Source organism: Oncorhynchus clarkii, chromosome 22, assembly GCF_045791955.1.
Source record: "Oncorhynchus clarkii lewisi isolate Uvic-CL-2024 chromosome 22, UVic_Ocla_1.0, whole genome shotgun sequence".
Taxonomy (NCBI): Eukaryota; Metazoa; Chordata; class Actinopteri; order Salmoniformes; family Salmonidae; genus Oncorhynchus; species Oncorhynchus clarkii.
In genome coordinates this window covers 17142581-17156896 of record NC_092168.1, presented here as the reverse complement: position 1 = coordinate 17156896, position 14316 = coordinate 17142581, and the positions used below count along the sequence as shown (strand labels likewise).

Sequence of the window (14316 nt, the reverse complement as noted above, 5' to 3'; positions counted from 1 at the left end):
TGGAACTCACACTTCTCGGCTTTCACAAACAATTGGTTCTCCAGGAGGAGCTGAAGTACCTGTCTTACATGGAGGACATGTTCTTGGGCAGATCGGGGAAAAAACAGGATGTCATCCAGGTAGACAAACACAAACTGGTGTAGCATGTCCCGAAGCACATCATTGACCGAAGCCTGGAAGACAGCGCAGGTGTTGGTGAGTCCAAATGGCATGAACTGGTACTCATAATGTCCACTGGCTGTGTTGAAGGCTGTCTTCCACTCATCCCCCTTGCATATCCGATCCAGGTGGTAGGCATTCCGAAGGTCCAACTTGGAAAACATGGTAGGCCCCTGGGGAGCTTCAAACGCCGATGAGAGGAGAGGTTGGGGGTAACGATTTTTGACAGTGATATCGTTAAGTCCCCGGTAGTCAATGCATGGGCGCAGGGTCTTGTCCTTCTTCTCCACAAAGAAAAACTCTGCATAAGCAGGAGATGCAGAAGGACGGGCGGCCCCAGTGGCCAGAGACTCCTCTATGTACACCTCCATAGCTTTGGTCTCTGGTCCGGACAGAGAATACATCCGACCCCGAGGTGGTGTAATGCCTCAAATCAAATCAAATCAAATCAAATCAAATCAAATTTTATTTGTCACATACACATGGTTAGCAGATGTTAATGCGAGTGTAGCGAAATGCTTGTGCTTCTAGTTCCGACAATGCAGTAATAACAAGTAATCTAACTAACAATTCCAAAACTACTGTCTTGTACACAGTGTAAGGGGATAAAGAATATGTACATAAGGATATATGGATATATGAATGAGTGATGGTACAGATGGTACAGAGCCTGGGAGAAGGTCAATGGCACAATCATAAGGATGGTGTGGGGGAAGGGAAGTAGCACGTGCCTTACTGAATACTTCCAGGAGGTCATGGTATTCAGTAGGAATAGCAGAGACATCCACAGTCTAACATCCTGAGGAGGACGACTTGGGGAAGGCTGTGCTGCTTGAAGGCAGTGGGAATGGCAAAAAGGACTCCAACCCAGGATGGATCTGGTTGTCCAGTCAATCACAGGATTGTGTTTTTGTAGCCAGGAAAATCCCAACACAACTGGAACATGGGGAGATGCAATGAGGAGGATCTGTATGGTCTCACTATGGTTACCAGAAACCCGTAATTGAATGGGCACAGTACTATTGGTGACTTCCCCTATAGAGTGGTCGTCCAGTGCCTTAGCATTGTTAGATTGTTGTTCCCAAACTGCCGTAGCCCAGGAGAGCACCCTTCCCGACATTAGCGTAATTGTATACGCTATCTTCGATCGGTCTGAAGAAAACGAAGATGGCTGTAGCTCAAAAATAGGCAAGCACTGAGAAAGAAAACCCCAGCAGGTACCAGGATTCCCAGAATATTGCTCTGGAGGAGGTAAGCGGGGTTCACTGGGAGTCGGGATAGGCTGTTACAAACTCACCACAGATATAGAAAAAAATTACTGGGTGATTTGGGTTTTTCCAGAGGTGGCAGGTAGTCTCTGAGCTAACTCCCTGATTTGCTCCATAATAGCCTTTAACCCATGGTTGTGGCGTTCTGTCAAGGAACTGAGCTCTTCCAAAAGGCCCTGTAGCAACTCCTGATGTCTCCCAATGGTGGCCCCCTGCAGGGAGACAGCGTGGCGGAGCTGGTCCAAGTCTGCTGGGTCTGTCATGGCCAGTTCGTACTATCAAGGCACAAGGCGAGACGCAAATGCAGACACGGGAGGCAGATGGTTGGAGTCTTACAATGTTTATTAATCCAAAGATGTAGGCCACAGAATGGTCGTGGACAGGCAAACGGTCAAAACCAGATCAGAGTCCAGGAGGTACAGAGTAGCAGACAGGCTCATGGTCAAGGCAGGTGGAATGGTCAGGCAGGCGGGTACAAGGTCCAGAAACAGGCAAGGGTCAAAACCGGGAGGACTAGAAAAAGGACAATGCAAAAAGCAGGAGAATGGGAAAAACGCTAGCTGACTTGGAAACATACAAGATGAACTGGCACAGAGAGACAGGAAACAGGGATAAATACACTGGGGGGAAAAAGCGACACCTGGAGGTGGTGGAGACAATCACAAGGACAGGTGAAACAGATCAGGGCGTGACAATACCTAGCAAAAATACTTGCTCGCTAGCCTAACTTCCTTTCATGGGCAATGATACTCCAGGCCAGCTACTGTAGTTAACATTAGCATACTACATCTAGCTACATAGGCACAATGAATGTATGAATTTAGGGTTGGATCAGAATCGTCTTTATAATCATTGGCCAATATGGAGAATTAAGTAAAACCACAAGTCCAAATACCAATCTCCATCGATAGCTAATTTAGAAACAATTTTAGTTACCTAGCTAGCCACCAGAGGACAACAACACAACAAGATGCAACAATAATAAAAAAATCCTGTCAAGCATGGCGTTTGTCTTCCTTTGACAATTTTTGTTGGTACACCAGGACCATTCACAGCTCACTCAGTTTAGCTCAATGCTGATTGGCTATTGTTATTTTATTTTTTATCAAGGGAGGCCAAATGCTCACTTGGCTTCCCTTGCATTCACTGCTAGAGGCAGCAACAATGTCATACTCATTCTGACCAGACAGCATCAGATAAATGCCCTACACATACAGACAGAGGGGCGCTGTTTCGCTCGCTCGGATGCTTTCTCCGGTGAGATACATTCAACCTCTTGCAAACATTTATGAAACACAGAGACGAAAGATACATTATTTTGTTATTTTTGGGGGGAAGCCTGGGTTCCCTTGGCACCCATGAATACACACCACTGAATCCTACTAATTACTACACATGCTTTTTTATGCTTTTATTTTGAGCCGACTTCACCTTGGGCTTTGAACGGGGCACATGGCTCGAGCCCGGGAGGCAGCCGGGTTCCAAATCAAATGCAATCAACTTTCAGCCAGTGCAAAACACGTCTACACAGGTGTCCGGGCGAGAAAAAATTAACCCCTCTTGTCATGACAATTGTAAACAGAAGAGGCAGCAGTCCATTGGTTTAATTTTTACTTAGGAGGAATGTTTCACAGAGAAACGAGTAGCTAAAGATGTCGGATCAGATGATTTTGATGATGATCAGGTTTACCTTGGTGTGAGTAAAAGTGTGCTATAACTTGTAATAAACTGTGGTTTGAGTCCTGAATTCTGATTGTCTGACAGCTGTGGTATATCAGACCGTATACCCCAGGAATGACAAAACATTTAGTTTTACTGCTCTAATTACATTTGTAAACAGTTGAAAAATAGCAATAAGGCTCCTCAGGGGTTTGTGATATATGGTCAATATACCACGGCTAAGGGCTGTGTCCAGGCACTCCGCATTGCCTCGCGCTTAAGAACAGCGCTTAGCCATGGCATACTGGCCATATACCACACCTCCTCAGGCTTTATTGCCCAATTATACAACAGATGGGTCTAATCCTGAATGCTGATTGGTTAAAACCGCATTCCTGCTGGCGTCTATTCCACAAGTTACCACAAGCATTTTAACGTCATAGATTTAGCCGATGTACTCGGTTCTATCTGACTGCGCAATCCACTGTCTCATCAGCCCAGCCAGGCACTTTATGGACTTGATCTCCTCTATAAAAAGCATTTAGACAATACCTCACATTTCTTTTAGACTAACATTTCGTTTTCAACAGCGGAAATTTGTATTAAACTTGTTCCGACATTTGCAACATTGTTTCAATATTCAAATACGATACCTCTGTAGCCGCGACCGGGAGAACCATGAGGCGACATACAATTGGCCCAGCGTCGTCCGTGTTAGGGGAGGGTTTGGCCGGCCGGAATGTCCTTGCACACAGTCGCCATTTGTACGGTGCTTCCTCCGACACATTGGTGCGGCTGGCTTCCTGGTTAAGAGAGCAGTGTGTCAAAAAGCAGTCAAATCAAATCAAATTTATTTATATAGCCCTTCGTACATCAGCTGATATCTCAAAGTGCTGTACAGAAACCCAGCCTAAAACCCCAAACAGCAAGCAATGCAGGTGTAGAAGCACGGTGGCTAGGAAAAACTCCCTAGAAAGGCCAAAACCTAGGAAGAAACCTAGAGAGGAACCAGGCTATGTGGGGTGGCCAGTCCTCTTCTGGCTGTGCCGGGTGGAGATTATAACAGAACATGGCCAAGATGTTCAAATGTTCATAAATGACCAGCATGGTCGAATAATAATAAGGCAGAACAGTTGAAACTGGAGCAGCAGCACGGTCAGGTGGACTGGGGACAGCAAGGAGTCATCATGTCAGGTAGTCCTGGGGCATGGTCCTAGGGCTCAGGTCAGTTGAAACTGGAGCAGCAGCACGGCCAGGTGGACTGGGGACAGCAAGGAGTCATCATGTCAGGTAGTCCTAGGGCTCAGGTCCTCCGAGAGAGAGAAAGAAAGAGAGAAGGAGAGAATTAGAGAATGCACACTTAGATTCACACAGGACACCGAATAGGACAGGAGAAGTACTCCAGATATAACAAACTGACCCTAGCCCCCCGACACATAAACTACTGCAGCATAAATACTGGAGGCTGAGACAGGAGGGGTCAGGAGACACTGTGGCCCCATCCGAGGACACCCCCAGACAGGGCCAAACAGGAAGGATATAACCCCACCCACTTTGCCAAAGCACAGCCCCCACACCACTAGAGGGATATCTTCAACCACCAACTTACCATCCTGAGACAAGGCTGAGTATAGCCCACAAAGACCTCCGCCGTGTCAAAAAGCAGTGCGGTTTGTCAGGGTCGTGTTTCGGAGGACACATGGCTCTCGACCTTCACCTCTCTCTCGAGTCCGTACGGGAGTTGCAGCAATGGGACAAGACTGTAACTACCAATTGGATATCACGAAAATTGGGGAGAAAAGGAGCAACATTTAAAAAAACATAGATCTCCAGCTGTCCTATAGTAATGAACGTGTCGGAAGTCGGGACGAGACAGACAGGCAGGCATTGTTTCTCAGCCAGTCGAAATCATGAATAAGCTGGCATCATTTTTTATGGATATATACAAAGAAATCTTGATTGAAAAAAGATAAAATGAAATTAAGTGCAGCTAGTTTGCTGTTATTCTGGCTCTACTTTTTGACGAGACTGTAAGTTAGCAAGAAAGGAATAGGAATTTAGAATGAAGAACTGGGTCCCGTCCATAGATAAAGAACAAAAAGACTGAACAACTGGGTCGCGTTTCTAGCAACCGAACCAATAGAGCGAACGACCAGACACCTTGGGTAGCAACCCTAGATTTGTGTCAGGACTATATCTTGTGGAAGACTGAAATATAATGTTTTTTTTATGAAAATATGTCAATCATTATTTGAATATGTTGGTAAACCGTTGTATAAAAGTAATAATTCCCTCGAAGCTGGTGTTTGGGGGACATATTGGCATGGTTTGCCGGTCCTCGACTTCGTCTCGGTTCCAACAACCATGCCAATATAACTTCCAAACACCGGCTTCAAAGGCATTATCACTTAAGTAGAAAATGCATAACGGCCTCACAACCGCAGATTTTGAGCTGGCAGTGCTAGCTAGCAACTGAACCAGAATCTGGGATTACACTACAAGGCTGCATTTATACAGGCAGCTCAATTCTGATATTTTTTTCCACTAATTGGTCTTTAGTCACATTAGATCACAAAAAGACCAATTAGTGAAGAGAAAAAATATCAGAATTGGGCTGCCTGGGTAAACGCTGCCCAGGAGACTTTGAATGGGGATTCTTCTTTAAGCTCAGGAAGTATCCAGTCAACTAGCCCTTGATCATGATTCTCAGTTCCATTACATTACACATAAGAGTCATTGAATGAAGGCGTCTTCTGTACAGGGGAGTTTTGTTAAGAGCCCTGATGCTCGGTCTGAACATTAACACGCATTGCTTGCCATACGGTTTTGGAGGCGTAAGGACCTTGTCTTTCATATTTCCAAAAAACAAAAGGTTAAATTGATACACGTCTTTTTAGGGTTAGGGAGTGAATGTTATTTATGTTAAGGGTTTACATGGAGAAATTTGGACCTCTCTGAAATGAAAATGGATGGCCCTCCCTTCAGGAAATTATTGTTGTGGTTTGAGATCTTCACTGTGTGAGCTAATGTTAGCTAATGCTCAATCATCTCAGCAGCTAACCTTAACCTGTCTAGCACTGTGAATCTAGCTAACTAATAACTCACTGTACAGCTGATGTAGAGGATGTGGATGGAAGGACCATTACAAACCTTCTTTCCATGATGTTTATTGTACACAAACAACACACACTTTTAGGACTGACTAGGTCCAGCACAGAACAATCTGGATTCTATGCCAGGGCCATACAACATTTCAACTCCCCCAAAATGACAGTTACACAGAACATGAATGTGGCACTGACTGATGATTGGCCAACACTATTGCCAATCACCCCACATGGTAGGCGGGACATAAAAGGGGTATATATGCATTCACAACACTACCCCCCTCCAGCAGTGCCATACTAAAGGCAGGAACAATAAAACATTTTCTAAAAACACTTTGCAGAGTAAATAGTTAAAGCAATAAGAATCACATAACGGATAAGTAATTGTAAAACAGATAACTTGTCCCGTACTCAACTAAACAACAATGCAACAGTCCTCGTTTCTTTTAAACAGACTGGAAAGAACATTTAATGATCTTGGTGGGTGGGGTGTGTAGAGGAAGTCTGTTAGAAGGTGCTGTGTAGCTGTTCATCTGCGCCACTGTAGTGCCCGCCGATGCCCCCTTGTGTGGCTGTAATGCTCCCTAAAAAAATCCATATGCCTTGTGGCCGTTGTGCTGAATATAATAATTATAATTCCAATCGCTGTGCTCCAAAGCACCTCTCACTCACGTGGCTGTCTCAGATATTTAAATTCTTATTAGCCAATGCCGGTCACTTGATCTGGTCCTATTCACAGGCCTTGCAGCTCTGACGTAGGCTACAAGTGAAGACAGACACATCAGGGATGCAAAGGCACGCTTCCTTATTGAATTCCAAGGCGCATATTGATAATAGAATAACTGAACACATTAACTTTTCGTCAGCCAACCAGACGAGTAAGAACCGCAAAATCACTAGCCTATGTCAATCTGCTATCCCCCATAGTAGAAAAGTTGACCTATTCTATTGGTCAGCTTGTCGTTCTGTGCGAGAAAGAAACAGCCTATTCCAAACAGAGTATGGGACCATTGTGGGAGGATAGATACCAAATTAATACAGCCACTGTACATAAAAAAAATGTTTTAAAAGCAATGAGGCTGGTGCAACAGATCAGAACATTTCACTTAAAATGTTAATAAACTGTTAGGCTATTTCTTCACATTATAAACACAGTAATGCGTGGATGGCAGTATGCTATAAGGCTAAATGCAATTAGGGGAAAAACACAGTTCTCAAAAGAACACCACCAGAGCTGTTGCCAGATAATTTAATGTTCAATTCTCCACCATAAGCCGTCTCCAAAGTGGTTTTAGAGGAATTCGCAGTATGTCCAACCTGCCTCATAACCGCAGACCACGTGCGTGTATGGCGTTGTGTGAACAAGAGGCTTGCTGATGTCAACATTGTGAAGAGAGTTCCCCATGGGGGCGGTGGGGTTATGGTTTGGGCAGGCATAAGCTACGGGCAACAAACACAATTGCATTTTATCTATGGCAATTTGAATGCACAGAAATACCATGACGAGATCCAGAGGTCCATTGTGCGGACCATTTTTTAAAGGTATCTGTGACCAACAGATGTATATCTGTATTCCCTGTCATGTAAATTCCATAGATTAGGGCAGTGAGTTATTAATGGATTTCAACTGACTGATTTCCTCATATGAACTGTAACTCAGTAAAATCTTTGAAATTGCGTTAATGTTTTTGTTCAGTCTATTTCAATTATAAAGATGTTACTATAGTAGCCTAAGTGTCTATCTCATAATTACTGTTCTGGGATTTGCATGTCACTGAGGAATTCTCTCAGTATTAAAAGGTTGAGTGTGATTATAAGTAGCGTCCATGGACTCTGTCAGGGTAGAAATGACGAGTCAAAGTTGAGTGAACATTGCCGCCCTGTGACGAAATGCAGAATAGCGGCCATTTATTTTAAGTGTGAAGTCATCATATTGCGACGAGGGAAAACAGAGAGAAATGTGTTTTCACTTGAATTTGTGGGAACATGACGCCAATACGACAAGAAGCAGAGATCGGCATCTAACTACAAGGGCCATCAAGAAGCTAAGAAAATATATCAGTGTTAGGTCACAGAAAATCAGCGGTGAGGCTAACGGGCTTACGGAGAAATTGGACCACGCACTTCTCTTTTAACATGACGGTGGAAGGGATACGCAGCATGTCCGCCTCATCTCTTCGTATTGCTAGTTTTCTAACCCTTTGATTCGTTTGTGCTTGTTAAACCATCGGAATTTCACGGTTTAACAATACAATAGTTAACTTGTCGTTAGCGCAAACAATTATGTAAAAGGTCTTAAGATGTAGAACACATTAAAGAAAAGTCGCACAAGCCCAGTAACAATGTGACCAACAAAGTTGGTAATTTATCCAGTTTCACCGATTGACTTTTTTCTAGGTGGTTTCACAGGCGACGAGTTACTTAAACTATGGAAGGGCCTATTTTATTGCCTGTGAATGCAGGACAAGCCACTTCATTTTTTAAATATTTCCTATGGGTCTGTGAACAAATTTTCGGAGAATTGACACACTACAGAAAGTGTACTCCAATTTGAGATTTGTTTCTTATTTCCATTGACTCTCTAATCCCCTTTGTTGTGTTTTTGTTTCTGGAGACTTTCCTGCAGACCATCAAAAGAGACAGGCTTTGCATGGATACGTTTTTCCAGGTCAGTATTTTCATCCATCAAAATGTTATCAGCTTTTCCTTACCCAATAAATCATCACATATAGCTGGAGAATAAACTGTAAAAATAATTTAGACATGAAGAAATTACATCCTTACCTTCCCTCTCTTTGTCTTTCTCTGTGACAGCTGGTTCGTTTCGTGTTAAGGAACTCTTTTGCAATGATGAAGATGAAAGAATGGGAGACCAGGTGGGTGATTCTTTGACCCTAAACACCTGATAAACTATGATTTTTGAACTGTAATGTCCCTTTAAGCCTTTTTGCGTGCATCCTTCCTGTGATGTTCAAATAACTTGTTTTGTCATTCTACAGTGTGGTGACCAGGTTTCTGGAGCTCCTGACTGCTCAGGTCCTCCACAGCACCAGCGGAGCCCCTTGTGGGTTGCAGTTTCACATACTGGACCTCTACATGACCGAGCTGGCTGCAGTTGGCTCAGCTGAGGTATAACCCATGGTTACTGTAAGTGCTGATCGAGATTTAGTTTTGCTGCTACAATTAGTAATATAATTGTGATGTAATAAATCAGCTTATGAAGGTAGAGATGTGGTATTACTAAAGTATGATAATGATATGGCTGTCATAATGGTTAGGGTTTGTTGGTTTTTAGGAATTCATATTGTGTGTGTGAGCTAAGTTTCATGCTGAGATTGGTTCCACCACAGTTTAATGATTTAGCGCTTTTGTTGTGATTGCAGCTCACAGCGGCTCAGAACCTGACGTTTATCGACCCGTTGTGCAAAACAGCAGTTCCCCTGCAGTCTCCGGGATCTCAGTGACGTCGCTCTTTTCCTTTTGTCTTCCTCTCGCTCTCTCAGGAGTCTTCCCACAGGACGAGTACCCCGAGGAAGTGTCAACGGATGACGATGAAATGTTTGGCAGCAGAAAGAGGATGAAGAGGGGAAGAGCCCTAGAGGAGGAAGAGAGCTCACCAGCCAAGAAACGTAAAGGTACATCAAGCTCACTATTTATACACCAACCTTTCACCTTAAGTCTTTGTTACCGTGATTGCCATAGATATTAAGTGTCTTTTTGTTTATTTATACATTTTTTCAGTGTTGAATGTACACTGAACATAAATATGAACGCAATAATTTCAACGATTTTACTGAGTTACAGTTCATATAAGGAAATCAGTCAATTGAAATAAATAAATTAGGCCCTAATCTATGGGTTTCACATGACTGGGCAGGGGTGCAGCCATGGGTGGGCCTGGGATAGGCCCACCCACTTGGAGCCAGGCCCACCCACAGGGGAGCCAGGCCCGGGCAGTCAGAATGAGTTTTTCCCCACAAAAGGGCTTTATTACAGACCTAAATACTCCTCAGTTTCATCTGCTGTCCAGATGGCTGGTCTCAGACGATCCTGCAGGTAAAGAAGCTGAATGTGGAGGTCCTGGGCTGGCGTGGTTACACGTGGTCTGCAGTTGTGAGGCCGGCTGGACATACTGAGAAATTTTCGAAAATTATATTGGGAGGTGGCTTATGGTAAAGAAATTAACATTCAATTATCTGACAACCGCTTTGGTGGACATTCCTGCTGTCAGCATGCCATTTGCATGCTCCATCAATTTGAGACATCTGTGGCGTTGTGACAAAACTGCACATTTTAATGTATTTTTATTGTCCCAGCACAAGATGCACCTGTGTAATGATCATGCTGTTTAATCAGGTTACTGATATGCCACACCTGTCAGGTGGATGTATTCTCTTGGCAAAGAAGAAATGCTCACTAACAGGGATGTAAACACATTTGTGCACAAAATCTGAGCGAAGTAAGGACTTTGTGCTTATGGAACATTTCTGGGTTCTTTTATTTCAGCTCATGAAACATGGGACCAACACTTTACATGTTGTGTTCATATTTTTGTTCAGTGTAGTTCTTAGTAATGATGTATCTCCATATTTTCTACTTCAGGCAAGAAAAACGACTCAAAACCAGGGAAGTCAGACCAGCGTGCAGCATCGGACGAGAGAACCAGCAAAGACACCCGGGGACACCACCACGAGGAGCATGGGAGAAGTGAAGAGTGACGAGCAAAACAGTGTGGCGGAGGAGTCAGAAGTGAAGGCTGAGGCGGACACAACTCCTCCTACAACAAAGAGTGAAACGACAGACGCTAAGAAGGCAGCACCTACAGAAGCAAAGACTGTGCTCTCTGCCCCAATAGACTCTGTAGAGGCCGGAGAGGTGGGGGTAAAGAGAACCTCTACCCCAGCCGCGCGCACCGATGTTGGGGAGAAGCAAGAGGCTGTCCTGGAGGAGGACACCTCTCCTATGAAGGTCACTGATACTCCCACAGAGGTAACTGCCGTGGAGACAGAGGTCCAATCAGAAACTCCACAGGATGTAGTGGTGGGGAGCCTATCATCTGTCATGGAGATGGAACAGAAGACTCAATCCGAGACACCGTTACCAGACAGCACGTCGTCCAAGAAGAAAAAGATCAAGAAGTCTAAAACGCCTGTACAGGAGGAAGCGGTAGCAGAACCAGAGACTAATACAGATGTGTCGGAGGCTAGTGTGAAAGCCACGGAGACAGAAGACCAGCCTGCTCCAGCTACCCAGGACGGAGAGGCTGCAGAGGGGGCTACAGAGCCAGAGAGCGCCCCTGAGACTGCTACTACTAGCACAACCAAGAGGAAGGGCAGGAGGAAGAGCACCAAGCAGGACCCTAAGGAACAGACCACCGTAGAGGAGGTTGAGACAAAGCCAGATGCTTGAGAAGAGATCATGGCCACCCCACTAAAGAAGACTAGGAGGAAGAAGGATGAACGGAGTGCTGAGAGCACAAAGGAAGAGGTCGCTGAAACAGACTCAGCACCGGTAGACACGACACCAGCAGGCCCTAAACCGTTGGCCACTCCAGCTGAGGAGCCTCCAGCTGACGTCCGCATCGCCACCACTTCCCTGAAAAAGAAGAAACTAAAGGCGGCCAAGTCTGAAGAGGAGAGTGTGGAGGTCGAGGGTGAAATGCAACCAGAAACTGAAACGGCCGTCATACTTGTAGTCGCTGAGACTGTGCCGGCAGAAGTCGCTACACCAACCCTGCTCAAAAAGAAGACGGCCAAAGCTGAAGAACAGAGCGTGGAGGCCGAGGGTAAAACAAAGACGCGAGCAGACTCCAACCGCACATTTGTAGACGCTGAGGCGGAGCTTGTAGAGGTTTCCACACCAACTCCGCTCAAGAAGAAAAAGAAGGCAGCGCCGGTATCTGAGGCGCAGAGAAGCTGCCCACAAAGGTTGACCTGGAGACTCCCGTGTAGAAGCGGAAGTTCCCGGTAGTGATTGAGGTCGACTGAGGAGCAGGAAGCTGAGGCAGAGGCTGCTAGAGTCAACGTGAGTTTTAAGTTCACATTTTACTTCACTTCCTAGGCCCAGGTTGAATCAGCCTGCCACATTTGATGGATGTCCCCCTCAATCAAATATGCACATGTTTGGAAGTTCTTTCCTAAATGCATAACATTTTAGTTCGCTTAAGTGTAGCAGATCTGACCTAGTTAGCCATGTGCTTGTAGCCATTGAACAGGTTTCTCGTTTATAAATTTGACTTTACTTAAATTGCTTTTTGTTTCATCCTCTCCTCAGGACAGCGAAGAGCCGTCTACACCGGTGAACGCCAAGAAAACAAAAATGATGCCCAAGAAGGCTAAGGGAGGGGAGGAGGCTGACTTCATTACGTTCCAGAACCATGCCACCATCCCTACACCCATCTTCTTCAAGAGAGCAAATGGAAGCCCCAGCACATCGTTGTCCAGCAAGAAGGTACTAAACACTGGTTCAACACAGAAGATGCCTATTATTACATCAAGTTACTTCATCACCATCTGTGCTTGTTAACATATGTTCACAAATGTGTCATCCCTTTTCATCATTTTCTTTCACAGAAGTGTCAGACTCCAAAATCTGAATCCAAGTAGGTTACCTTCGGACTTCATAAAAACAAAGCTGCAGGTATGAGGGGACCGGATAGCACCTTATTTACTCATACAACGGACAAGACCTATTTTCCAATGTATTTACTTTGTTGTCCCGTGTTCATTGATAATCTAGCTTCTGTGTCCTCATTTATTTACAGTTCAAAGTTCCATAGTTTTGAGGAGACTCTCCTATTTGTTTTTGCCCATTTATGATTCCCAGAATTCAGGAAGACCGCAGCCTGCTGGTGAGTCCAGAAGGGTCATCCAGAGTGCCATTTGACCCCCAGCAGAAACCCCTGTTTGGAGTCCCCAGTGGCCTCTCTTACCAACAGCACCAAGAAGAAGACCAAGAGCATCCCGAAAGCCAGCCCCAAACGCCCTACTCTGCTGCTGACTTTTTCTAGTCGTCCGTGAGGAGACTGGTGAGACAGAGGACACTTCCCCCCACCCCATTGTTTGTCCACTAGGAAAATATAATTATGAACGAATGACCACAGAATCTGTTATTCCTCTGTTGGGGCGATATTGATATACACTTATTTTTTAGTGGAAATATTTATAATTTTCTATGTTATTTTGCTGTTCTGTGGGTGAGCAAGTGTTCAAATAAAGACCACTCCCTCCTTTTAGTGAATCTGTCTGACTCGGTGAGCAGCCGAACTTGATTATTCATAGACTTCTGCAAGAAAGGTTTTGGTTGTTTGGAAAGACATGACAAGGTGGGCAAATTAGAAATGGGCCGACACCTAGGCTATCAATCTGTCAACTTGGATTGAAGTTTGATTGGCAAGTAGAACGTTTGGATTGGCAGGCAGCGAGGTGGATTATAACCCATAAGTGGAGACGAGTTGATTTATTCAATGATGTAGGTCAGACGGTGTACCACTGTACCAAGAATTGCTGTGGTAATAATTTTATGTCCACGATATAGAGAAGGGTTGAACAACCTGCACTGATTAGGGGATTGTAGGGACCAGACAGGCTGTTCAGCCTTGTAGGATCTGTCTAGGTTCTGTTCATCAGGAAATCGATGATCCATTCTGCCATATTCAACTCTAAATTCATGAGTTCATCTGATGAAACAGGTTGAATAGTATCAAATATTCAGCTATAAGATTCTGAACAAATAACAGCTGCCTCATTTCCATTTTTGTCTCCAAGTTGAAGGTCAATTCAAAAGCCCATGGCCAAATCCTGTTTTTATGTACCTTAGCACAAACTGAAAAGTTTATTGCTGTGATTTGCCCAGTCAGAATTGTAATACTGTATTAAGCATGGCGTTAGATGTGCCTCAGCCAAATGCTGAGGGAGAAGAAGGCAGACCTTACAGGGAAGAAAGAATAGGGTGGCTTGGGGTTAAACGCACCCCAGGGTTAAACTGTAATCCTCACAGAAACCATTGTCACCACCCCAAAAAATGCAACTCTTTTCCTGGATGCCACTAGTTAGTTTTTATTGAATAAAACAAATATATTAATTCTGCCCATTTATTTCCCTTCAAAATGTGTTTGCCATAAT

General features: G+C 44.5%; 1 pseudogene; it reads left to right on the top strand.

Moving 5' to 3' along the window:
- The first annotated feature begins 1618 nt into the window (after positions 1-1618).
- Positions 1619-13105, top strand: LOC139380080 (uncharacterized protein DDB_G0286299-like; annotated as a pseudogene).
- The last annotated feature ends 1211 nt before the right edge of the window (positions 13106-14316 follow it).